At 35.9% G+C, this 25,819-nt stretch overlaps 1 protein-coding gene across 1 annotated transcript in view; it reads left to right on the forward strand.

Annotated features, from left to right (window-relative positions):
- The window catches only part of LOC311441264 (uncharacterized protein), a 119,289-nt gene that overhangs the window by 66,756 nt on the left and 26,714 nt on the right, over positions 1 to 25,819 (forward strand). The window contains exons 10-13 of the mRNA XM_084529170.1: positions 278 to 472; positions 586 to 767; positions 2,651 to 2,751; positions 6,081 to 6,195. The gene's annotated coding sequence lies outside the window, so the exon portion shown is untranslated. The remainder of the gene's footprint in view (positions 1 to 277; positions 473 to 585; positions 768 to 2,650; positions 2,752 to 6,080; positions 6,196 to 25,819) is intronic.

The raw sequence follows: 25,819 nt of genomic DNA on the forward strand, positions 1-25,819 counted from the left end.
TGTATGCCGAAGGATGAAGATGGTGAAGTTGGGAATAATTCCAGACCAAGCACCTTTCAATAACTTCAACTATTCTGTGACCATCTATAATTTTTGTACATACTTTTTTTTTTTATTTACAAAAATGGTATGAGAAATGGTATGAGAATAACTGTGAATGAACCTTAAATCTTTATAGTATAATACTTCTAGATTTCTTTACCTTCCTCTGCAGGCCTTTTGGATTTTTATTTTTTTTTTTCCACATAAAAATATGTGTTTTCCTTACAACTACCAGATGACTGGACCCATGTTCCAAATAACTTCTTGCAGTGGCCCCTGAGAGAAGTTATGTGTGAATATCAACTTTATCACAAAGAACTTGCAGGAGAGCAGCAATTTTTTCCAAAACAAAATTGGATTAGTTTGACATATGGAAGATGGCTGTTTTTGATGCTGTGAGGATTCAGTGAAGAAACATATTTTTCAGAAGGTAAGTGTGCATTTAATGCTTGCTTTCAGGGTTTCTTGAGATAATGTTTTAAAAATGGAAATCCCAAGAGTGCAATATGATTCTATATTTCACCTATGTACTCCATTTTACAGAATGTGCACAGCAACTTTCAACAACCACAGACAGTTGGCTTTAGGAGGTCATTTCATGGCTGGGAGAGATGGAAGTGGTTTGAGGATGTGATTTTTATGGATGGAAAACTATGCCTTTGGTTCCAAGGAAACTCATTTTTATTGGAGAAATGAGACAGAACAGTACATGAGTACAACTAAAGGTTGTTATAGTTATTTTTCCCCTCCCTTCTCTTCCACCTGACCCCCAACCCTCTGGTGAGAATACAATAGGTTTGTAGGAAATGAAATGCTAGGATCTCAATGTATGCTATTCCTCAGACCTAATCTCTGCTCTTTGTGCTCATATATAGTTTTATTATCCCCCTTACATATATTTTGTAAGAAAAAAAATACCAAAATAATCTTAGCATACTCTTCAATACTCTTAGTATTGAAACTAATTTGTATAATATTCTAAATAGTTCTTCTAACCCTGAAAACGAGACCCTAATTAACTAAACCATGACAATTGTTTTCTCTTTGTTGACTAATGCTAAATCATGATCCTATTAGCATTGTGTAATGCAACTGATAATGTTAACATAAAAATTATAGAACAACATAATATTGCAGATAGATGCTCATATATTCTGTAAACTTGATTTGAAGAGAACTGAATGTGCCATGAATTACTTTTAGGTTGGGACCTTGTTGAAAACTGTCACTAGAGCATCCATGAATAAATTGTTAAAATACTACTGTTTCATATAGTGATATGGCACTGTTACTTATTGATTGTATTATCATATATTTATTTTTAAAAGGACAATAAGAAATACTTCTTGGTGAAGTTACATTGAAAGCTGCTTTAATGTTGTGTGCTTTTCACCAGCAACCTTCATTCTCAAAGACAGAAATTTATTCATTCTGTACATCTGTGCACAGCCCCAGAGATTTTAATAGTATCTTAGTTTAAGGAGAGCTGATGAGAGAGAGAACTTTTTCTGCAGTGTATAAGGCCAGAAGAGAGCATGTAGCCTGACCTTCTGTAAATGTCAAACCTTAAGAGCTCTTGAGCTGTTCTTTCCTTCTAATAGAAGACATGCAGCCTTTCTTGTTACAAAGAATTGCTGTGACTTCTGAGGGTTTATCTGAATAGTTCATTAACCTACTTGTATTCTCTTCCAGGCTAATTTGCCATCCTCAGCTTCTAACTAATTTTTCTATTGGATGACAAAATTATGTTGCTAATATTTTGTTCTCAAAATTCCTATAGTGGTCTATTCAGATGGCATTGTAGAGACGGTGGAAGTCTGTAAATAAAATGGTAGGCCCTTACATTTTGCAGCCTTTTCAGAACCTTCCAAATGGATAAATAAAATTCATGTGCATTAAAAAATTTACAATGTTATTTTGACAAATATAATTTGTGACCCTATAGCTCAGAGGAAAAAGCTAGTAGATAGTTAAATGTGATTAATCCTTCAAATATTTTTTGATGAGTGGACTGAAAAAAATGCAGTCTGATTCCGTATTACGTCTTCTCATTTATTTATTGACGTAAACATCAAAGCACCTGTTATGTGAGTGGTACCTAGTGAATTCACAACATGTACAATGTACATGTGTGTGCTGTACCACCTGTACAACCTATTGCATTTCCAAATGAGCAGAGATGGTGGGTTCCTGATTCTCAATTATATGCTGAATTGTTTGTAACTCTGAAAATAGGACATTTTTCTGAAAGATGGAGTTACAGAACAATATTGAAAACATACATGGATGAATTGTTCTTTCTGAGGGTGGTCACAAAACACTTAGTCACATTCAACCAGTCAGACCGCGCCACTGATTTAACCATCCATAAGCTGTAATTAAGCAACACAAGCTGACAGGCAGTGCTTTTCTATAAGCTTATTGCACATCTCAGAAGTCTTTGAGATAATTAGGCTTTCAGACTGCTCCCTTCTTTTACTCTGGGCCCATAGATACAGAATTGATTTGACTTTCAGCAGTTCCTTACCTCTGCCAGGCACGATTATATTTCCATTCTTTGCAAACAAAAGAAAAACCCAAAGTATTTAATGTTTATCTCTTGGTCTAGGAATCAAACAGGTTTATGGGGAAACAAAAGAAACAGTGTTGAAAGCCAGTGCATGAATCTGTGACGTCTGAGCTATATAACAGGAAAGGAAGTTAAACAAGGTTAGTGTTATACATTTCCAAGGCATTCAATATAAAGATGTGTTTCCAAGGAGGAATACTGCTGACATAGAATCCAACTCATGCATTTATTTATTTTTATATAGAGCCCTTCATTGAGAGCATCGCATAATGTGTAAGTGTGAATTATAAGATGCAGATAGTATCTAACTATGGCATTATAGAAGCCCTGAACTTGAGAGCTAGAATTTAGGGAAGCCATAAAAAAGGAGATGGGGGGGCTGGCAGTGTAGCAAGTCAAACATGAGTAATGCCTTGGCCCCTGGTAGGGCTGGCCAAGGTGAGATCTGTGCTGGCAATATTCCTGTTGTGATGAAAGATCTGGGAGAGAAACAAGAATCTGGAATCACGGAGATTCCTCACCCCCACGAGTCACGAGTGAGGTAAGTGTGGAGAGAACAGGAGGACCCAGAAGCAGGAGTGGAGCAAAGCTCCACAACCCAAAGGAGGTTTCATAGCACCCTGAAGCTCTCTGGGACCCAGACATTGTGTAACAGAAATGGTAGGAAAGTAAATGGTGACGGAAAATTGTCTTTGCAGACCTTAGAGAAGCAGAATGAGATACAGGTAGATTTATTTTCACACTTCAATTACTGTGGTTTGTATACAAAATCAAACGTGCAGGTGGTTTAAGTGGGATTGTGGTCTTCTGTGTTGAAGTTAACCAGGGATAGGAAGAGGACCAAAGATCTTAACACAGAATCAACAAATACAGGCCTCATTGATGTCTGCAATATAAATGCTAGAAGGGACAATATGCTTTAGTTATGCTTTTGAGCACACTTTAAATGTAATTTTAGTACACAATAAAAATGAATGCTCCGTTTTTGAAATGCATCTGCTGAGCTTGAGTTTCCATACCAGATGGCTTTATATTATGCTAAAACTCAACGTACAGTATGATAGTGTTCACTGGATCTGCTGAAAGTGACCTTGCATTTTTTTCTATGTGAAGTCTAAATATGATATTTATGAATTTCGACATGCAAAAATGCCTTTCTAGTTTGCTGTCATAATCTGTTTTACCTGGTTTTAAGAGTTAGCTGTTTTTTATGGTCCGACGTGTGCGGTGTTTCTGCTTTAAAGATTGATTCAGATATAAGCCATACCAACATTGCATAGCAATCTTGTACTACACAATGCATGTGCTACTAAATAAATATTGTACACAAATCACATCTATGCCTCCAACTCTGTATCTGAGTTTGGAATTTACACCTGGCTCCTGTCCATGCTTTATCTTTCATTCATTGCTCAGCTTCTTCCACCCTCCCTCATGCTCTGTTGTAGCAGCCAAGCAAACCAAAAGCGCTGCTGTGCTGACACCAAACCAGTAGAGCAATGCTTTTGGGTCAGCTGGCATCCCTGGAGCTCTGGTGGCTTGACCTCAGGTTTTTCTGTAAAAACTCTGTGGACAGAGCACTGCCTAAAATTAGATGGTGAGGTGGTGAGTAAAGCTTGGTTCCACCTCAGAGGTGGAACCTTGATATAAAATGAAATGTCACCATGTCATTGACATCTGTGTGATTTGTTCCACTGCATACGCTGAAAACTTGGAGTTCTGCACATCTGGAGCTGTGCCAAGTGCATGCAAAATGCTGCCTTTTTGATTGTGTGTGTGGTTTTTTGCTTGTTTGGTTTTTATTTCTGCTTTATAATCACAAATGAGTACTCAAGCTGCACGGCAGATGTGAATCTCCGAATATATATTTATTTTCATAGTATTTGGGACAAATTCCCAAACTCTAAGATAGTTTCCTAGCTATATAAATATAACATATATAAATTCAGTAAAATTAATTTTATTTAAGTGCTTGGTATGGTCCAAAACTTGATCTCTCATTGTTTTTCAAGTGTTTTCACACTTGAAAGTCACATCCAAAAAACTGGGGAACAGCTATATGCAGCGACTCACTTAATGTTGTTCTGTTTCTCTGCGGCCCAGATTCTCTTAAAAATCTAGATGTGAATGCCTAATTTCCTCAATGTCCTTTTGACATTTTTGACAAGTGTTCGCTAGGGTCTTCTCTTGGTGAACTTCGTCACTGAATTAGCACCTCTCACGGGCTGTCTCTGCGAGCATCTCATATCGTTCTGACATTAAGTGCAAGCGAAACAGAGACAATAGTGATTGAGACTGGCAGTTTGTTGGCTGCTTTTCGGTCATGTTCCACTGAAGTCAATGTCACTTGATAGCTCCCAACACCTTTTAGCCAGGAACTTTTTTGTTAGTTTTGGCAGCAAGTTGTCTTTTTCGTTTTACACTGCTTCCTTATCTAGGTCGTGTCAATGTTACTTATTTAGCAACTTAAAATTCACAGAGACACGTGCAATATTCTGACTGCTAACACTGCCGTGATGCTGTGGTCTAGGGATACATCGGCTTGGTGGTGCACAAAGTGGTGGACATCTGTGTTAGTGCCATCTTGCTTTCTTTGTTTTGATATGTTAAGCTGCATTAAAAACATGTAAAAGATGCAAGAAGTAGTTTTCTATGTAAGCAATTCTTACCTTCCCACAGGACACTTGTTAAATCACATCTGGAATAGTAGAAGTCCCCAGGGCAAATACTCTAGGAATTCTTGTTCATTGAGTGAAAAATGTTGAGCACCCCTGCAATAAGATATTAGTCAGTACATGGTAATTTTATATCGGGACCAATTCAAAAATCTGTTGGATGCATTTTGTCTCCTTTCCAATAGATGCCTAAATTTTGTCAGAAAAAGTCTTGTCTACGCAGCATTCTCATAGTGCAGAGAAAGTGAGATGGTGCTAGACAACAAACACAAGCCTTTTTAGACTTAAAAAACCAAGAGAATGCAATTTGTTAAACAAGACCACTGACCATGTTCAATTTAGGCTGGACTAAACTTGTCAGTTTTTCAGTAGACTACTGAGTTGCAAGTACCTCTTTGTAACAATTATGGCAAAGAGAAAGACAAGGTAGCAGGAAAAATGCTTTGGCTAGGCTGCAGCTTCATTCACTAATAATAGAAAACTATCCAGCAGTAACTCAGCCCTAATCCGTATATTGGCAGAAACCTACAAATAACATATTTAATCTCCTCATAACACTGTTGATAGAAGCTTACTGAGGATGACAGGAACAAGCAAGCAGGAGGCTCTCACTTCGTAGCTTTTAGGAAGCCCAGGCCCTTTCAGACACCTTCTTCAGCAGCTGTTTTTTGTTAACCTGCTCTCAGAAGTGTGCATGTGGAAATGTGTGCATGCTCAGGAAGGCTGGGGTGTTTCTGAGACTCAAATTTACAGCTATTTTTGTAACCGGTAAAAATATTTTTATTACATTACAGTTTTGCTGCTCCATGGAAGTTGCTGTCTAGGGCTGTGTCTGGACCTGTGGGGCTAAGTTATCACTCTGGGATCTCCAATGGATTCCTGCCTGGCGGTGCACACTTTCCCTGAGGTGTAAGTAGTTCTGCACTAACTCCAATGGACAGAGAAGCAAGGGAAAAAGGAGTACAACTTTGCTCTTTACTGACGTTTGTCTTCATCTGCTACTTGCAGCCTTAAATAAGTTTTTTTGTGGAGGCGTTCAGGTCTGCATCTAAAAGATGCATCACAGGTGAGACACCCTGTGGAGGTGTTGTGCTGATTCAGGATCAGTTCTGTAATTTATTCAGTTGACTTTTTAATGTATGACACAGAAAATAATTTGACTTTATGTTTTTAAGTTTAGACTGTTTTTGACTTTTGTGTATGTTCTGATGTTGTTAGTGAATTATTGCTCTCTGTTTTGCTATACTTCGTCCCCAAAATGATTCTGGATCATTGAATACTTAACTGTAATAATATGCAATGCAGCTTCTGAAAATTTCCATGTATGGCTGCGAAACATAAAAAGTCATCTTATTATTGATGTGTTGCTATTAATATTGATATCATAACATGGTGTTGCAACAATTGTAATAAATTGTTGAGATAAGGAAAGTAAACAGAAAATGCTCCCGGTAGAGTAATTCAAACCTTACATACAGAACAGCAGTGGCAAAGTCATGCAAGGAGACTTCACAGTGGCATTTTAGTGAATAACTAAAGTTTTATTGACTTATGTTCCACATGACACAGCATTAAGCAGTACCCCACACCCTAATTCCTTTCTCAATGGCAGCAAGAATGTCCTGCAATTTCCATCAAATTATGTTTCCTTCCCACTGAATCTTTTGGTCTTTATGTTTCTTTTTGACATAACCACTTTTTCTTTTTCCTTCTTCAAGTCAATCCCTAGAGTTAAGGATTTTCTTTAGAAAAGTTTTTTTTTTTTTTTTTTTTTTTTTTTTTGTTTAATACAGTTGATGTGACAAAACTTTTTTTTTTTTTTTTGCAAGATTTGCCTCTATTTCACGGAGCTTTGGAAATGTATAGCTGCAATATAACACTTGATATTGATAATAAAAGGAACCCTACATATTTGTAGGAATTATTACCACAGGCCTGACATTGGAAAGTCTTGTCTCATTTCCCCAAAGTACAATCAAGGTGAAAGATGATCATATGCTGGGTTGTTTGACCACACTGGCGCTTTGAAAAGCAAATTGCTGATGTGAGGCCTCAGAATTTGTCTTATAAGGGAGTGCTTTATAGGTTCTTTTATAGTTCTTATATGACCCATACAAAGGTAGCATAATATCATATCCAAACCGGTACTTTAATACACACAGATCAATGCAGACAGAAGCTATGTTTTAAAGTCTGGGTTGCTCTCAGACTCCGGAAAGGTGAAGCAGGGATAAAATGTTGGTGCCTGGAACCAGTGCTCTACTTCATAGGCACAAAACAGGTGTTTGTTTGTTTTACATACAGGTGGGTTAAGAGGATTTTTCTCAGAATGCAGTATACTGGTGATAGCAGTTCTCATACTGCTTCTGGAAGTTAGGAGAAACAGTCCTGTCCTGAATTAACCAGACTCATGGCAAGTTATAACTGCATAAGAATAAGTTACATTTAATTGGCTTTAGTTTCTCTTATATGTATGTTGGAACAGTCATCTTAATATTTTCAGGTTGAAACTTGATAAGTTTGGTCTAGCAAAGTAGAAAAATCTTGATTATTATGTTGGAATGAAGTTTGCAAAACTAAGGAGAACTGTTTTGTCTTCTACCTGATGCTGTTTCTTTTCTTATCTATCAGAATTCTAATAGCAAACCTCAGCTCTGGGAATGAAAGAATGAAAGGGAATGAAAGTCACCCACTTGTGTTTCACCCCCCACATTGACCAAGGCATGAGCTGCAAGGCAATGATTGCAAACTTCTGTGCTCTGATGTCTACTTGAGGCTGCATAGAATAACAACTTTCTCAGCTACCTCTTCCTCTGTGGGACTGAATTTCTATTCTTTGGGCTTTCTGGATCTATATCAAAACTTTTCATCATCCAGTTCCTTTGTGCAGTATATAATTGATAATATAGTGCTTTATGTTCATTTTTGCATCCCTGGCTGCTCTAGAAATGACATCTGTCACTAGAATGCACACACTGAGGAAGCCAGATGTGCTTGGAGGAGGTGGGGGGGTTGTTCAGATGCTCAACTGAAGGAGTCATAACTTATAATCCTGTTCAGGTGTCAACATCCCCAATTTATTAGTCTGGAAATTGCTCATGGGATGATTGTGGTTAATATTATTTGTTATTGCAGTGTTTAATCATGGCTTTTGCTGTGAATCCCATCCTTCTGCTAGGTAAAAACTTTTTTTTTCCTAGTACTTGTAAATCTCTGTATTCTTATGTGGTCCTTTTTCTCTCTTCTTAGCCTTCAGTTCTGCACTTACTTTTCTTTCTTTGTTTCCTCTCTCTTTAAAGGCTTTCTTGTTTTTAAGTCTTAAGTGTCCATTTCTAAACTTGACACCTGACTTTGAGGACCAATGACTCTGGCAGTGGTTTTCTTTTTAACTCCCACTAATTCTATACTCTGATTGCTGGAACCACTTCTAGCCTATCCACCTTGCTTTGGACTGTTGTAATACCTCCCCTGGCAAAAACATCAGAGAAACAACAGGGACCCTTTCAAAGATTTGCTTCTATGGTCAAAACTGAATATATGAAATATGCACAGACTTGAGATTTCCTTGCTTGAATTGTTCCTTCCTAATTAAAGATTGCATCCTTATGAGACTGATGATCTTTGCCCTTTTTAAACTTTTTTTTTTTTTTTTTTTTTTTCCCCTACAGATTTTATTTAGGAATGAAGTTTACTTAAATTCCCATTTTCTTCTTGTTGCTGAAAAGATTGTTTCTGGCACTTCTAAGGTAGTTTAGAGGTTAGACAACATGGAAGTTATTGAGTAAATTTTACTGCCTCGGGATAGAAATGATAATAATATTTCCTCCTGAGTCATCTTATTTCTGAGTAGCCATTCTGTTCACTTAGGTTGTTATATTTTCAAGGGCATTTTCAACAAGCAACATATATTCCTGAAGACAAAATTCCTTTCAGATATTATTGTGTCACATCATGCAACTGTAAACAGCCAAACTTTTCTTACAGTCAGTCCCAGACAAACACTCTGGCCATGACGCATGCTGGTACCTGAGTGCTTGCTGCAGAGATTTTCCCTGCACGGTACATACACATGCACATTACGTGTACACCATGAAAACTAGATGCAGTTCCAGTGGAAGATGCAACTTTTAATAATTTAATGGATGAATTCCAGGTTTTCAAGAGTGTGAAGCAGGGAATAAAAACAGGTCTTAAATCTTTCCTGTGTTGATCTCTGCAGTGTGATAAAACATGATAAAAGACCATTTATGGCAAGAAAAGGAGAGTCCTAAATATGCTTTTCTATTTCACGTCCTTGTTTGTGTAATTTGTTTTAATTTCCTTTTGGGACAGTCTATTATTCGTCAATGATATTTTACCTTGTTATTTTGCTAGTTTAATTTCAAGGAGTGATTTAGGAATCAAGAGCAAGTTAGTCTGGTGAAAAACTACCGAATTATGTCATACATACAAAGTAAACCTGAGATTCATAAATAACTGTGTTCCTGTACTGAACTCACTGACTTCGGTGGAAACTCTATAAAAAGTGCTGGATTTCCTCACTATGAACCGCTTCCAAGAGTAGTACACATTTACCTTTTAGAGAAGATAATCAATTAAATAAACAAGGCACATGTACAGAGGAAAATTGAGTATTTTGTTAGTTCAGTGGGCAGAGATTATGAGAACTTCATCCCAAATGCTTTTACAGATGGAATTACATGTGGAGAAGGTGGACAATGTGTGTCATTCCTTCTACTTCATACAAACTTGCACATCTTAGTAGTCCATCACACAGTTTTTCTTTCCTGCCACAGGACAAAATATCATTCATACAATAGAAATACATCTCTTAAATATTTGCATTTTTATTTTTATAGTTTTACCTTCTCCCACAGATCAGATCTCTTTCATTTTTACTCATACTATAATGCATATAGTAAAGGCAAAGTGCAGTCACTACCTTTAAAATGAAACACAATTCTTCCTTCAAAATTCTCAGAAGAAAGAATTTGACCAGCATTCTTTGTACAGGTGACAGTAAACTGCAGTTATTACTAAACCACTCAAAGAAATTCATGTGCAAAACTTTCATCTCTGAACAACCATGTCAAATAAGACACTGTTGTTTTAACAAGGCTATTTGCAGTGCTCTAAAAATATGGTTAAAACAGGATTAGAGTGGTGTCTGTTGTGCATTCTCTTTTATGCAAATTTCATTCGTACAGAGGGACTTGGATGACAGGAAAAGGGAAGCTTTTTCTGTACTTGAGAAAAATTTGAGGCTAGAGTGGTTGACAATATAAGGGACAATGATGTAATAACAAGAGCAAATACTTTACCTCAAAACTAAAAACCTAAACTTGTGATTGAAATGACCATGAATTGCCATCATTACTGTATTGCTGACACACTACTGATCCCAAAATTCCCTTAAAAATCTTTCAGCATTTGACTGATTGTGGTGCTAATAATAGGATGCTGCTGCAGTTTTACTGTCAGAGTTGTTCTTGGGTTTGACATTGTCTTTACCAATCCATTAATGAATATAATGCTTATGTAAGGTGTTACTATGAATTCCTGGTTCAGAGCCAGATACGGTGGTGGTGATGTTGTGCAGCCTAGCACGTTATTCACAGGAAAGGTTTCTTTAGTTCCTTCTGCAAGTGAGCATTGGGAAGAGAAAGATTAGGGTAGCAGATTCTTTACTTTTTCAAAAGCTGCTCTGTAGCAAGCACTGAATCACCTGAATTGTTTCTCAGAATTGAAATACATCAGGATCAAAAAACTGAAGAAGAAGAAAAAAAGTTAGAAAGTTCAATACTTGCTATTATTCCATTGGCTTTTTGATATTGGAGGTCCCTTTCTGCACCTTTAAAATATAAGCATGTATCAGTTTTTGCAGCTATTCCTATGCTTGCAAAATCTTGGGAAGAAAGAAGATAAATTCCTGTTAAATTCCTAATCCACGTTTGTGCTGGATGTATTATATTTCTCAAAAGAAATCAAAGCTCCATGTTATATACCTGCAGAAGCATTATTGACTGGATGACTTGAATATTATTTCCTGGATGACTACTACTTTTTTTTTTTTTTATATATATATTTTAAATTCTAAGTTTAGGCACATTCTTATAATATTTTGTTCTCTAGTTCCATAGGAACTGGGAGGATTAGAAGAGGCATGTGCTTATGGTGCTGTACTATTTGTGCCTGCCAGACAATTCCCCAAGTCTTCTTCTGGGAGAGTGCAGCTATGTTTCAACTGCTTTGCAGACAGATTGCAAACTGGCAATCTAGGTCATTGTAAATACAAAATAAAACAGCTGCCAATAAAACTGAAATATAATTCAGTATTCCCAGTACATGCAAGCGAAGAAACAAATCCAGGATATTTGGACTGAAAACTGACATTTCCTTCTCAGTTTATGGGGCTGTGTTCTTCCACTCCCTGAACACTCTCAGTTGTTGCAAGGACAAAGAAATAATATGGACATAGCATAAGAAAGTTTCAGATTCTCTGACACTTATGTTGTTACAGACCTTGCTTTGCAAGTAAGCACCTGGCTTTGTGTTGATCAATTTGCAGGATAAGATATTGCCAAAGGTGACTAAAGGCAGTGAAATTAGAAATCAGATTTATTTTGGAAGAGGCACAAGGTTGGCAGTGTCATTTGGCTGCAGAAAGTACTAATACTATTCTGAGCTCCATGAACATCTACAGGATGTAACAGATCAGGTAGGTATTTAGCTTTTAAAAATGTCTCTTATAACCACATGTGAGAGGCTGCATTTGTTTCTGGACATATTTTCACCAGACAAAAATATAAATGCAGAGGGAGTTCAAAGAACAAAAATGATAGTTAAAGGTTTAGAAATTCTAACTTTTGTTGATTTAAAAAAAATACTCATAGGCATAGTTTTATTAAATGATGGTGGAGTAGCAAAGTTTGGAACTGCTCTGATTCTTACAGATCTTATTTTGTGAATAATTGATTCTTTAAGCAGTTTGAGAAAATCAGCTCAGATTTGCTGTGTTCCTCTAAGATGCTTTGCAGTTCTTTACTTTAAAAGCAGCTCTTGCTGCTCTTAACCTTTGACTGGAATTTGACTCTAATTTGTTGTTTCCACAGACATTGCCCTTAGCTTGTCAGTCCCACAAATTACATTACTGAGTGGGACTCTAAACATTTGCCAGTGTCACCAAATACTGATGAATTGACCCTCTTCACTCAGGGATTGCTGAGTAAGTCAGAATAGTACCCGTTGGCGTATTAAACGTGCAATGTTTTTACTTTATTGCTTGAAGCATGCTGAAAAAGAGAGGAATCATTAACAAATGAGTCCTCATAAAGACATAGCTGAAAAGTTGTGATATTATGCCTTTTCCACTCTTCTTCATTCAGAAGTGGATCCAGACTTTGCCAGAGTGAATAGAATGATGGCAGCAGTTTGTTTTCAGATGAGATAATTTATAAGATACAAAGGTTCAAAGCCAATATTGTGAGGGAAGTTTTAGTCTCAATGAAAAATTTATCACTCAGTTCAGTACGACCAGGATATTACCTTTAAGATTTTTATGTGTTATGGTTAACAGTGATATTATTTCCACGTATGGTTTATTGAAGTCAACAAATGCTGCTGTTGCAAATGAGACTCAGGAGATGCAGCTTATCTTAAGTCCATACTTATCTGTCTGTCACACAATGACTTTTATGTAACTTTACTATTACAATCTTTTTTTTTTTTCTTTTTTTTTAAATTTTATTTTATTTTTCTAAAGAGAGAGGGAAAAAAAAAGCCCAACGATTTATAAAACAGTGAGCACACTAGTCTAGGGAATGAAATGTCTGGTTTTTCTTCCAACCTCTGCCAGTGTGACCTTGCACAGAAACTTCTCTGTATTTCAGCATCCACAACTATAAAATGTGAGTAATGTATAAATGCATCATTTCTGTTGAATAATGATGCTGCATGGTTCTGTTTTGTTCTTTATTTCTATTTGCTGTAGAGTTTGAGATTTGCCAGTAAAAAGCATACAAGTAGTGAATTACATTTCAGGGTTCTTGATACTCAGTTTGTTGCAACATACTGTGTTTTTTTTTTTTGTTTTGTTTTGTTTTGTTTTTTTGTATCTCTACAAAGGTGATATTAATTACTCAGAAACTGTTACAGCCAAGTTAACTAACTAGAGAAAGCCAAATGTGTAATGCTTTGCAGGCTGCACATGCAAGGCACAGCAAGGGAATCAGGTTCAAAGAGTTAGAAAAGTTTTTACAAGTCACTCATCCTCTGCGACATAACATCCACCCCACAGCCTTCCTGACTTATGCAAGTCTAGGCAATAAATTTAATCTTAACTTTCTTTGAGCAGCTTGCACCTATTAAGAAGATAAGTTTTACTATGTTTTTACTGTATTCGGATGATTGCCATTCACTTACATGTATTGCTGTTTCATGTAACTTATTAATCTTTTTCTTCTACCCCTTATTTACTTTATACATAAATAAGTCAGTCACTATAGGTTTCTGATGCACAAACTCCATAGTTTTTTTTTTTTTTTTTTTTTTTTCCCTTAACTCTTTGTGATAGATGCAACTTTGAAGTTGAAAACAAGTGACAGCAAATCTCCACAATGACCCTGTCTCTCCTATTATGTGCACCAATTTACAATAAAGTTCCTAGTGATACTATAGTAGTAAAATTATAAAAACATCGGAAAGAAGTTTCATATCAAGCTGTTAGAGTCAAATAGTGTGGTCAACTGTGAAAAAATTGTCAAGAAATACTAAACATTTTCTTTGTTCCCTTCGTATATGCCAGGATATGAAGTTGCATAGAAAAAATATTCCTCAAAAAAAGGGAGAATATGATGAAGAGGACTAATAATATTCTTTTGACTTTGTAGCCATCTTGAAAAACCTTTTCTAGTTGCTTCCAACACGTTCTGGATTCAACTCATGGTCATAATGATGAAGGACGCCACATCCCATTAGCAATCATCTGAGCCATCCAGTTCTCCTGAGAGTCTGTTTCAGTAAGCTGGTCGATGTTCCTCCGTGATGCATACAAAATATATTTTACAATTAAAGTATTTTTTCCATTCATCATTTGAATCAAATTACAAGGCACTCAAACATTGAATAATTTATATTTCTCAAAAAGATGTTAGGATATTAAATAGCAGCAATAATGTTAGCTTTATTAAATTGTTGCAGAGAACACTTTTCTATCTTTGGTACTGCCTCAAAATCTTAATCTCTCTGACATAATTTCAGGTCAGACGTTCCCCAGCTGGCACAGCTAGTCAGTGAATTCTGTAGAAGAAAGTTCTTTTCAAAATCATGTTTCCATTAATTCTCTGCATTTGAAGACAAATGCACAGTTCTTTACCCAGATCCATGTTGCCCTTCTGGCAGTCTGCACATTGCCTGAGTGCCTGGCTTGGTAGTGTATCATTATGTAATGGGTGTATGTCTTCTGCTAATGTGTTTTCAAAGAGGTGCAGAGACATGTGGAGGGACATTTAGTTTTAAGTGGGATATTTGTTGGCAAACTTCAAGTTTGGATGCTGGCTCTATGAGAATGACAGCAAAAATGTTTATATATATATATATATATATATATTTTTTTCTGACTTGAGTTTCAACAGAATGATTTCAAGATACCCCACATAGGGTTTCAAAGCACAGACAGCATGCATGGGAATGGGAATTTGCCATTGAGAATGTTGCATGCATATATAGGATTGTGCAAACAAGGTTGTTACAAACTAGAAAGAAGAGTGGGAAAGAAAATTACATTGTGATCAGGCAAGTTAATACTCTGTGTGAGGGAAGAGTTAAAATAACTGTAATAGAATGGGCATATATAAACCTTACTTGCCTAACAACCACGGATATGAAGAAAAGAAAGCATTGTGAGCATGATAACAAGGATATTATGATGGTTAACATGACATTTAAGTGGCAATGGAATGAGCAATTCTATAAGCCCTCAGGAAGACAAGTGCTACTGAAACATGACAAATTTATTGAACCAATTTCCTAACACTCTTGTTACCATATTTTTTTTCCCTGCAATACTACAGTGAATTCTGTCTTGCATTTTGGCACAAAAATAAAGAGAAGAGAGTGGCATCTAGAAACAGAGTAGCAGAGCCTGGAGTCTCTGTTCCTAAATAAAGGGGGTGAAGTAGTCACTTGCTTGTCTCTACAGAATACAGAGAACTCCACGGAACATTGAAGGCCCAAATTGACAGGTATTGTCAAAAGGACCTTATGATAAGGTATAGCTCGTCTCACTTAAAAAGATTAGCAGGGATAGTATGAGATATAGTACAGAAAGGGGTTCTGTGTCTTCTGCTGAGGTATGTCTGTCTGTTGCTGTGTAGAAGACTCATGTTAAACTTGGCTTTCTGGGCTGGAAGGGGAAAACTGCAATTTAAACTCCAAAGAGTTTCATTCCCCCACCCTCCCCAACTATTAATCTGATTGCTGAAGAGAGAATCTGGCATTCTCTAAGTAAAAACTGTAAATAAGGGATTATGTGAAGTCGTTCTTGGCTACAGTGCAAAGGGAACCTCTTGTCTAAGCTATAATGAGACTTGAAATCTTTTGGAAAGAAATGTGGTGTTTGTGGATGTTTATCTAAAAAAAAAAAAAAAAAAAATCCGCAATTTTATACTGTAATATACAGGAACATTGAATTAACTCTAGTGATAATGCCCATTTCTAATGGTTTGCCTAAAGATTCTGGTCATAAAATTTTCAGTGAAATAGAATTTTATCAGAAAATAGCTATTTTTCATCCCCAAAAGTTACATATTTTACCTTAGTTTTATCAGACTTCAGCCAGACCAGTTGTAATCTAACATAATGGATTTCCATGGGTGTCCATATCCACTGGCATGGTGCTAGAGAGCTCTTACAAGATAGAAAAAATTCTGATGGAGACTGTAAATGTGCTTTGAGTTCAGCCCCAAATCTTCAGAGCTTTGACCTTCCCAGATCCCTTCCTGAGTAAACAGGAACATTTGATACGGGGATTGACTTGTGGTTTCCAAAAGAAAAATCTGATTTGTGGTAAATTAAGTACCAAAAATTAAAACAAACAAACAAACAAAAAACTGTCAAAACAAGGTAGCTGTCGTTACAGAAAGTTCCTTATCTGAAATATAAATACTTAGCACTTTCTTGTTCCAGGATCTGGATTTAGTTGCTAATGATTAATACTCTTTAGTGATGTGACTTCAGCCAAGGCTAACACGCTTCGTGCCGAGTATCTGCAAACTGATCCAATTTGACTCATCTCAGTAACCGGCTGAAGTCACACTGTCACTTTTAGTGCTGGACCCAGTCTTTTATGTGTTTTAAAATCGCTCTCTGCTAGCCAAAAAGAAAAAGCTCAATGGGGAAAAAAGGAAAACACAGTAATAAACAAAAGCAAAAAACAGAGATGACTGCAAAGAGGAACCTTGTGAAGACGATAGTAGGGAAAATTGTGCTTGAGCATGAAACAATGAACCAGGACTGAACCTCAGCACCTTCGTAGCTTCACAGTGAGTCACTTAACCTTGCCACGTTACAGATTTATTTATTATTTCTGTAAAATCAGGATAATTACCAGCCTGAAACAATTGTGAGACTAATTAATTGTTTGCAAAGTGCTTGAAAATTGTGAAGTGCAATAATAAGTGCTGAGTGTTGGAACTCTTTTTTTTTTTTTTTTTTGGCAGATACAGTATTAGCAGTACTTGCGGTTACAAATTGGTATGGAGGATTGGTTTGTGTTTCAGAATTTTCTGCCTTATTTCACTAATTAGCTCGGTCTCTGTTGCAGTAACCCAGAAAAAGAAAAAGAAAAAAAAAAGATACCTGCCCATCACTCTTTTTTTTTTTTTTTTTTTTTGGACAATCACAGGGATGGTCTGACAGATGGCCTATGTCCTTCACTGAAGTGGCATAGAAAAAAAAATATTTTGCATTTCTATTCATCAAATTTCTATGAAATTTTCCTGTTTAAAATTTTGTCTCAGTCACCCTACCTGTCTCTGTTCATTTATTCGTGTTATTTGGTGTAATAATCCAGCAGGTCTCTTCAAAAACTGTGGACAAAATAATGTGCCAAATGCAAAGATATTAACAGACCAGTTTCTAAAGCTGTTGTAAAAATGTTCTAAGATCTTCATTCCTGGATTTGGAGTTATGTTTTGGTAGCAGAGCAGATAGAAAGAGCTAGATGTTTGTGAATGGCTAAACAGATATTTTTAATGTTTATTTGAATTATAAATTCTTTGGGCATTCATTCTGAAATTGTCCCTATAGAAGTATGCTTGCATACATCCATATTCTCTAATGTGGATGTTACATAAATAAAAATATTAATAGAAGGAAGTAGCAGCTTCTTCACTGTAGCGAAGTCTGGGAGTAGATAAATTGTTAATTTAAATTAAATTGCTTTTATGAACTTCTTGTTCATCTATATTAATTGCTTGTTCTGACCTGACCTAACCTACTTAGGTGGAACTGCAGAAATTAAAGATGCGTCCATTTTACATGCAGAGAATGCACAGGGAATTACTTGCTTAAATGCACTCACATACGCTGTCTACATAAAAATTAATAAAACTCACTGATATTGTGGCCCAATAAGAGTAGAAGTGCCCATGAGGTTTCTTTCTGGCAGGATTTTGGTTTTACTTCATGGTGGGAAAGTCTGGAATGGTTTTGCCTTGAGGTTTGAATGTCTGATGGATTCAGAATTATTCCCATTTATTTGTCCCAGGTGTGTTAGACAAAAGACAGAATCCAAGCGATGTAGTTTAATCGGTTTTGCCACTTTATTAACTTTTCTCAGTAGAGAATTATGCAGCACTAAGTCATGCAGTGTTAATTCTCATCCTTCCTCACCTTTATATATTTATTTGAGGGCTGCCATCACTCCTGAATCTGGTTTGTGCTCTTTGGTGTCAAGATGTTTCAGGAAGAGGTTTGCTTCCTGAAAATGGTTGCAAAGAGGAGGAAGTGGAGGAACTAGCCAAAGGCACAAAAAGACTCTCAGTGTGATATGTAAGCCACTAAGACTAGCTCAGCTGTTTGGAAATGTTTTTATTTCTACTTCTCCATAACATCTCCTTTCCTTAAGGCAGCTACCATAGCAGTGTCCACTCACTTTTCATGCAAAGGTCATATGCTTTTGAGGTTGTGGAAAGCATAATAAATGCTTTGTAAGTTGTCTACAATAAATAGATCTGTGAAGTTCTTAGAGCGATTCTGGAAAAACATCCACAGCATTGTACATTGTGGATTTTTGTTGGTTATGAAAGTGAAAATTGTCTTTTTTCTTGCATGTGCACATGTGTGCATTTGGACTTTTCCAGTCAGTGCAAATAAAAATACTGGGAATCTGGTCATGCAGATATTATTTTGAGTAACACCACTGAGAATGATGAGGAGCTCTGAAAAATGTTGTTAGAGCCATCTAGAACATACAGAATTGACGGAAGCTGTCATACATATTATAAAATTTTGCTCAGTTAAATAAACTGAAAAATGAATGTAACCTTAAGATGTATGATAATAACAGTGGGCAGGAGAGGGAGCACATGGTGCAGCAAAACCCAGCATCCTTAATGTTCCATATTTTCAAATCAGGAGTTAGAATGATTTTCTGGTTTCTCTATCACATGGAACACCAATGTTTGTATTATCCCCTTCATCATGATTCTGATCTATTCCATGAAAACTTAAAATTGAATGGATTCTGTATGTAGGCCAGAACGAACATTTTGTACTTTGGTTTTCCTTACCTTTTGTATTTTACCTCTTTTGAATTAGTATCCAATCTAAAGATACAAAGCAGAGAGGAAAAAATACCTACAAAAGACTTATCTCAAAAAAAAAAAAGATATCATTTTTTAATCTCAGAATGCGTTTATGCAGTATTTAAGGAATAAAACTATTATTAATAACCTCTTATTTGACCATATTCTGTGTCAAAATTGATTATTTTCTCAAAGCATCAGTCTGTGGAGCTACATGAATAGACAAGGAAATCAGTTTTATAGTGAATTATGCTTCTGTTTTATACTGAAGTATGCTAATAGCTATTTTGGCTTCAAAATGACTCTGGCAACCTTGATCCTCTGTAAGATCAATAGACAGAAAAAAAAATACACCAGGACAGATAGTAAAAAATTTTATGATTCTTAGAGTCCGTCTGTCTATTTTTCCCTGTAAAGCGGGGAAATTCTCACTGGAGACTTGCTAGTTTAGCCCCTCATATATGGTAAAGTTTTCAAAAACGTTTATGGAGCTTCCAAGTAAATATTTGTAAAAGAAATAGAGCAGCATTGAAAATCTAATGATAAGACAACTTAGCTGAATGAACAGTAATGACAGATCTTATTTCTAAGACTTTTAGTCACACAGAGAGATACTTTGCTCAGGGAAAGACATTTTTAAATCCAAATATATTGGGCATGGAAGTCTTTTAATTCTGGAAACAGAATTCTCCATTGAAACACATCGTAGTCTGTTGATGAGTTTTTCTGTTAGTCCAAGATAAATTACAGATGAAAAGCATGATATGGTACAAAGAAAGCTGTAGACTATGAGCTTTAGTAAACAAGTTCAGAAGTATTCTACATAAGTGTAGGTCTTCCTTTGTGATAATGGGTTAATAGGTGCTGTCTGAAGATTTTTCTGGTAGACACTGTGATTTTTGATTCTGTGATGAAAGCACTGCCACAACAGGAATAAATATGTGTTTTTTCTGCCCTTGACTGAATAACAGCTCTTTGCTGTTCTGCTTAGCTGAAACTTCAGGAACAAAAGTGTTCTCATAAAGTCATCTGCAGAGACTTTAAGAGCGGTGCAGTACAAACACTTTCACTGAACATTTTCTAATTGCTTTTGTATCTTCTGTAATGTGAATTCCTGGCCAAGATCTGAATTCTAGGTAACAAAGACACATCAGAGGGTGCCACTTACCTCAGAGTCTGAAATGACTTCCAGAGTTTGGCATTTGGAATGAATATATTGGAAAGGAAGAGAGCTTGTACTGTGTTGTACAATTGTACTGTGTTGTACAATTGATGCATTGAATGTATCACATGCATGCTAGCTTAATGGCTTTTTTATTTTTTTTTTTTTTATTATTATTTTTTATTTTTTCATGTAATTCTGAACACAAATGATTAACCAAAGCATAACAGTTAAAGACTGCAGTAATCCAAGGGGGTTAGCTCTTTTTTCCTTGGCCAGCAATATTGGAAACTAACAAGTAGATGGCATTATATCTCTATTTTTAAATTGAGAAACAACTGCTTAGGATTTCATGTAGTGTCTTTCTTTCTTTTATAGTGTTACATGGTTAGTCTGAATAAAGAAACGTATTTAATTTAACAGTTATAGCCTCTGATTCTAAATGATCAATATAAACATTTCATTAAAATCGATTCAACACAAAATAAATTAACTTTTACATTCAAATACTTCGGTTTTGATAAAATGCCTAACAAGAAATGACCTTGTGCTGGAAGTGGCCAAGTAATGAACTACCAATTTCCTGAAAATCAAAAATATCTGTAGGTAATCAATGGGTCTGAAAATGGGAAAGGAGAAAAAATATTAGTCTTTTTTAGCATTTCATTTTGTATTTTCAGGTTTATAATCAAGGAAGGAATCTTTCTCCCTTCAAAACTCACAGGTAAAAGTGAACTAGATTTAGAACAAAAGTTTCTCAGAAGGATTCAGTTACCAGTAGCTGTGTCTAGTTATGTTTATGGACCACGGAGGTTTAAAATAAGTAACTAGATATAGCAAACAATAAAGTGGATGCAGTTTCACTGTATGTGGAGAGCATACAGATGATACTGAATTTGGTAGGAAATCTTCTGCACGAGTGATGAAGTCCTACTGTGCCCTGTTAAGGATGGCAATTTATAGTGATCAGAAGGGATCAGCTCTTGGTGCAAGTTGTGTGATGTGTCAAGGTCCAGGAAGAAAGAAGCGTGCCTAAGAATTTTAGAAAACCTTCCTGTCTTCCTCTTTTCAAATGGGTGAGATCTGTAGAGCAGCAGTAATTTCAATAGTAAGGAAAAGGGGGAAAGGAACCATGCAATATCTAGGCTGTGAGAAGGTACTGTACTAATGGAGTAGGTTAATATTTCCTCAGCCTTTCTGGTAAATGTGTGAGAGCAGATATATTATTTTCACCAAGCCAGCTTTTAATATTAGGTGCAAGACTTCTTGAGCTTCAGCAGCTACACTGGCTCTAAAGCACCAGATTCTTTGCTGGACGAGAGGCTTATCTGGACTGGAATTGCAGCTGGGTTCCATTGGCCACAGCTTCAGCATATGTAAAATGAGGCAAAAAATGATCATGAACAAAGGATAGAAATTTATGTCAGTCTGGAAGATCTACAGCTTCTGCTACAGGAAAATAAATAAGTTTTTAAAAACAAGCTAATTACTTAAATTCAGTACTACATCCTATGCCTATCAGCAAATGAAGTTGGTAAATATATATATATATAAATCTTTATCATGATTTTTCTAGGATAAGTGTGTTAAAATATTCCATAACAATCACAAACATGAGAAAATTTGGATTAAGAAATGCATGTGATCAGTGAGTGTCAGCATTCTGGCATTGGTACAAATAGTGGCCAACTAAACTTGTAAATCCATAGTACTTTATTTAATTGCAACAGTAAGGAATTCTAGGCAGAGGTATGGTAACATGTCACTGCAATATTAAAATAACACTTTTATAGATTACTTCAGTAAATCTAGAAGACCATCAAGATAAGTGAAGAAAATAATTTAAAAAATCCCGCAAAGGCTACATCCCCAGTGATTCTAGCTATTTGTACAAAGAACTGGTGGTTCTTAAATAAAAATGTTCACTGCACAGTGTATTGTGAAATGTTCCCCTTGATTCAAATGTTTGTCCCAGGAGTAGTAACTTCAGGGTTTATCAGTTTCATGCAATGCCATTGTTTTCTTTCACAAGTATAAGCAATTGTCATATAATTAATATTTACCGATGGTAACAATCGTTGATATTTAAGACCAAAAAAGAACCGCTAGATACAGTGAAAGAAAGATAATAAAGTTAGAAAAAAAAGTCTTAACAATAATGTCTGTGCCCATATTTGAATTGATTGTGTTAATATCAGTAGAGGTTGATATTTTCTGTATTTGGATAGATTTTCAATGTTATAACCACATTCGAACAACAAGTGCAGTTCAATGTTTTGTGAAGTCTAATAACAAAATGCACAAATATATTTATGCTGTAGCCATCTTGAACCAGACCGTGTTACCTTACTACCTAGTTCTATAGATGCATATTAAGATTTTGCCACAAATACATGTGTATTAAAATATTTAATAATGAACTAAAAATAAAGAAGCCCTATAAATGACAAGATGAAAGTAACTTGAAAGCTATATGGCATTATCAATTACTTAATATATTTGCCCCATAGTACAGTTAGTTTCTCTATAAATTGGAAATGCAACTCAGTCCTTGATCTACCTAATGTAAGTTCTGGTAGAGGGACTTTTTGTCCAGGTTATTCTCCTGCATGCATTTTAAACAACAATGCTGCACTTCCTCTCTTGCTACTTTAGCGATTGCTACTTCGTAAAATCCTCTCCAATAGCACTTGTTCTTTTCAGCCTGGTAAGTGGCCCTCCTTTCCTTGTGCATTTTGCATGCTTTGAATGCTGATAGATGGGATATGATTTACCTGATATACAGGTATATACAGGAGAGAAAAATTTAACTTCTTGTTACAAGTATTATTGATATTAAAGAATACAAAGGGTCTCCAGTCCTTAAAAAGGGTGCTTAAAAAAGCTGCAGAAAGGTAACTTCCTAAGATTTGACCCTTTATGTAAGAAATCTCAGCACAGGTATGTGCCCATGCTGTTGTTATTCAGTGAGGCATTTTATAGCATTTTATATTTCAGTAACAGAAAGGCATCGCTTTCTCTATTGAAAATGCCTAGAATTTTATCTGTAGCTCTTTTGAGCCTGTTTTTTAAAAGCATCTGAGTGACTTGGACATCTAAGTCCCAAGAAAAGTCACTCAAACTTAGATAAATGGATTTTAGGGACAGGATTATAAGCATTTGCTATGAATTTCAGCATGCCACTCTCTATGGAATCTTAATTACTAACTGAGGTTGCAACATGTCCCTAACTTCTTTATGACATACAATAACTCTCTCTGAAAGATAACAGTCTTGATAACAGTCACCTGGGTAGATAAGTCACACACGTGTAAACTTTACTATTTTTTATTCACTCCTCTTATTGTGTCTCTGAAAATCTCCGTCACTCACTTCAGCTGGCATTCTCCTAATTTAATAGACTATGCTTGTCAAGATCGTATATCAAAAGCTACAGACAATCAGTTAAGTCCTTAGTCATCTGTCAAATAATGGGGTTTTAGGTACAGTGAGAATAAGCTGCCAAAGTAGGGTATGTTGCATTCTGAGTTTTAAACTGTTTACTCAATACAAAAAGAGCATTAAGAGATTGATAGTCTATTTGAAATTCCTTTGAAAATATATCCCAGACTGGATCTTTTCTGTTGCTTGTCTCTTGTGAGCCTCTTTAAAAAATCCGTTCTTTTAGATCCACAACTGCTATAAAACCAGAAACCTGTCAGAGCCCTACTGATCCAATTACAACTTTAAAACTTTTAAGCTTATGATTTACAGTGAGTTCATTCCAGTTAAATACAAAGGAATCTTCTTAAACTCTACATTATCTAGCACTATATTTCACAGCAGATCACCTCTTTTTCCCTTCACTTATGCAAAGCAAAATAATAATTCTTGGAAATTAAAGGTAGGGATCATTCAGTTTCCTAACATAATTAGAGCTTGACTATAAACCATGCACTGTTCTTCTGTCAAGAAAGCCTGTGTTCTACTGCGATATAAAATGTGTTTTTTATTTTTGTTTTGTTTTGTGTTTGTTTGTTTTCTTTTGTTATGAAAAAAACAAACAAACAACCCAGCAACAACAAAAAAACACATTAGTAAGATGCTGGTAAAGAATCTGTAGCAATGCATGTAATGCAACAGGCCAGTTTTGCCAGAGGTGGTGAACATTTCCTTAGGTTTTATTTCCTTATAATGCAACTTTTAGATGAAATATTTAAGAAGGTTTAGACTTGTGCTGCTATAACTGAACTGTGTCATTAATCTCTCTTTTTAGGCCATCTAGGGTTCTCTTAAACATAAGAATTGCCTGGCTCCCTTGTTGTACCCTTATGCTCAGTTTCTCTTAAACAACGATATTGTTCTCAAAAGAAACATTGAAAAATACTATTTGCGGTGTCTCGTTTATATAAATAAATTTAGAGAATGAATCCTATTGGATGACAATGGCTACCTTACATCTGTATAGTGCCAAAGTGTTACATATATTATAATCATTAGTAAAATGTCTGAGGTGACATTTCACCTTAGCAATTATACGAAATTCAATGAAAAATATGTTTGTGCTAATTGGTTTTGTGATTGCAGAGGAGCTTGTTAAATAATCACCTCTGAATCTCAAGAAAAGCCTTAAAACATGGTTAAAATGTTTACATGACCGATGTTTTGTTTGTATGGATACCCATCAGTGGTTATTTTCATAAGTTAGACACATCTCAGAGGAAACACCTAAGCCTACTTTTTAGTGCGAGTAGTCATGTTGTCACATTTCAGGCTGAACTCCCATGAAGCCTGGAGGATTATGTGTAATCATACATTTGGACTAGGGGAAATTTTGTCATCTCTGCTTTATGATGAGAGAAATGTTAACATTTCTGTTATAAATAAATGTTAACAGCATAAACGTTAAAACAGCGAGTCCATTTCTCTAGAGATTATCTTTGGTTCCATTAACAGATTGCTTCTGCCCATCTCTTTCTTTGGCTTAGACGGGGTGTGTGGGGGCAGACCGTTCTCATTCTCCTTTCTTCACTACTCTCTCCTGGTCCTGTTTCTCTTGGCTGTGCAATTTTCCAAATGATGCTGCTCATGTACCTCAGTAAAATTACGGTCTTATTGCCTTTATTTGTCCAATGTTATGTGTTCTTCTTATATTCATTTTAAGATACAGTTTGAAAATGCTTTTGTACCTGTCATCTCTTCCAGTAGAATTTGTTATTGCTATTGTTACTTGTATCTGATTTATAATTCTGGGCAATACAGCTGATGTGCATGCCCTGTTGTGTTTGTCATTGTGTGTAAACATAGTGAAGGTAAAGTAGTTTGTAAGGCAATTCAAGCAAAGAGTGGGAGTTAAAACAGAGCGCTAAAATTCTAGTCCTCGTGGTCCCGCTACTGAATGCAGGCTGGAAATTGAAGAGTCCTGAGACATCTGTGTGCACTGCATACTATTTTGTCATCTTCTGTAGCATTATTTGCTCCCATCTTCTCTGCTTTTTTTGACTAGTCTGAACTGTTTCTTCACTGTGCTATCCCACAACTGTGCCTTTGCTGTAAAACCCTACTCCTCTGAAGACGCTGCCATCTG

The sequence above is a fragment of the Aythya ferina genome (assembly GCF_964211825.1).
Source record: "Aythya ferina genome assembly, chromosome: 9".
Taxonomy (NCBI): domain Eukaryota; kingdom Metazoa; phylum Chordata; class Aves; order Anseriformes; family Anatidae; genus Aythya; species Aythya ferina.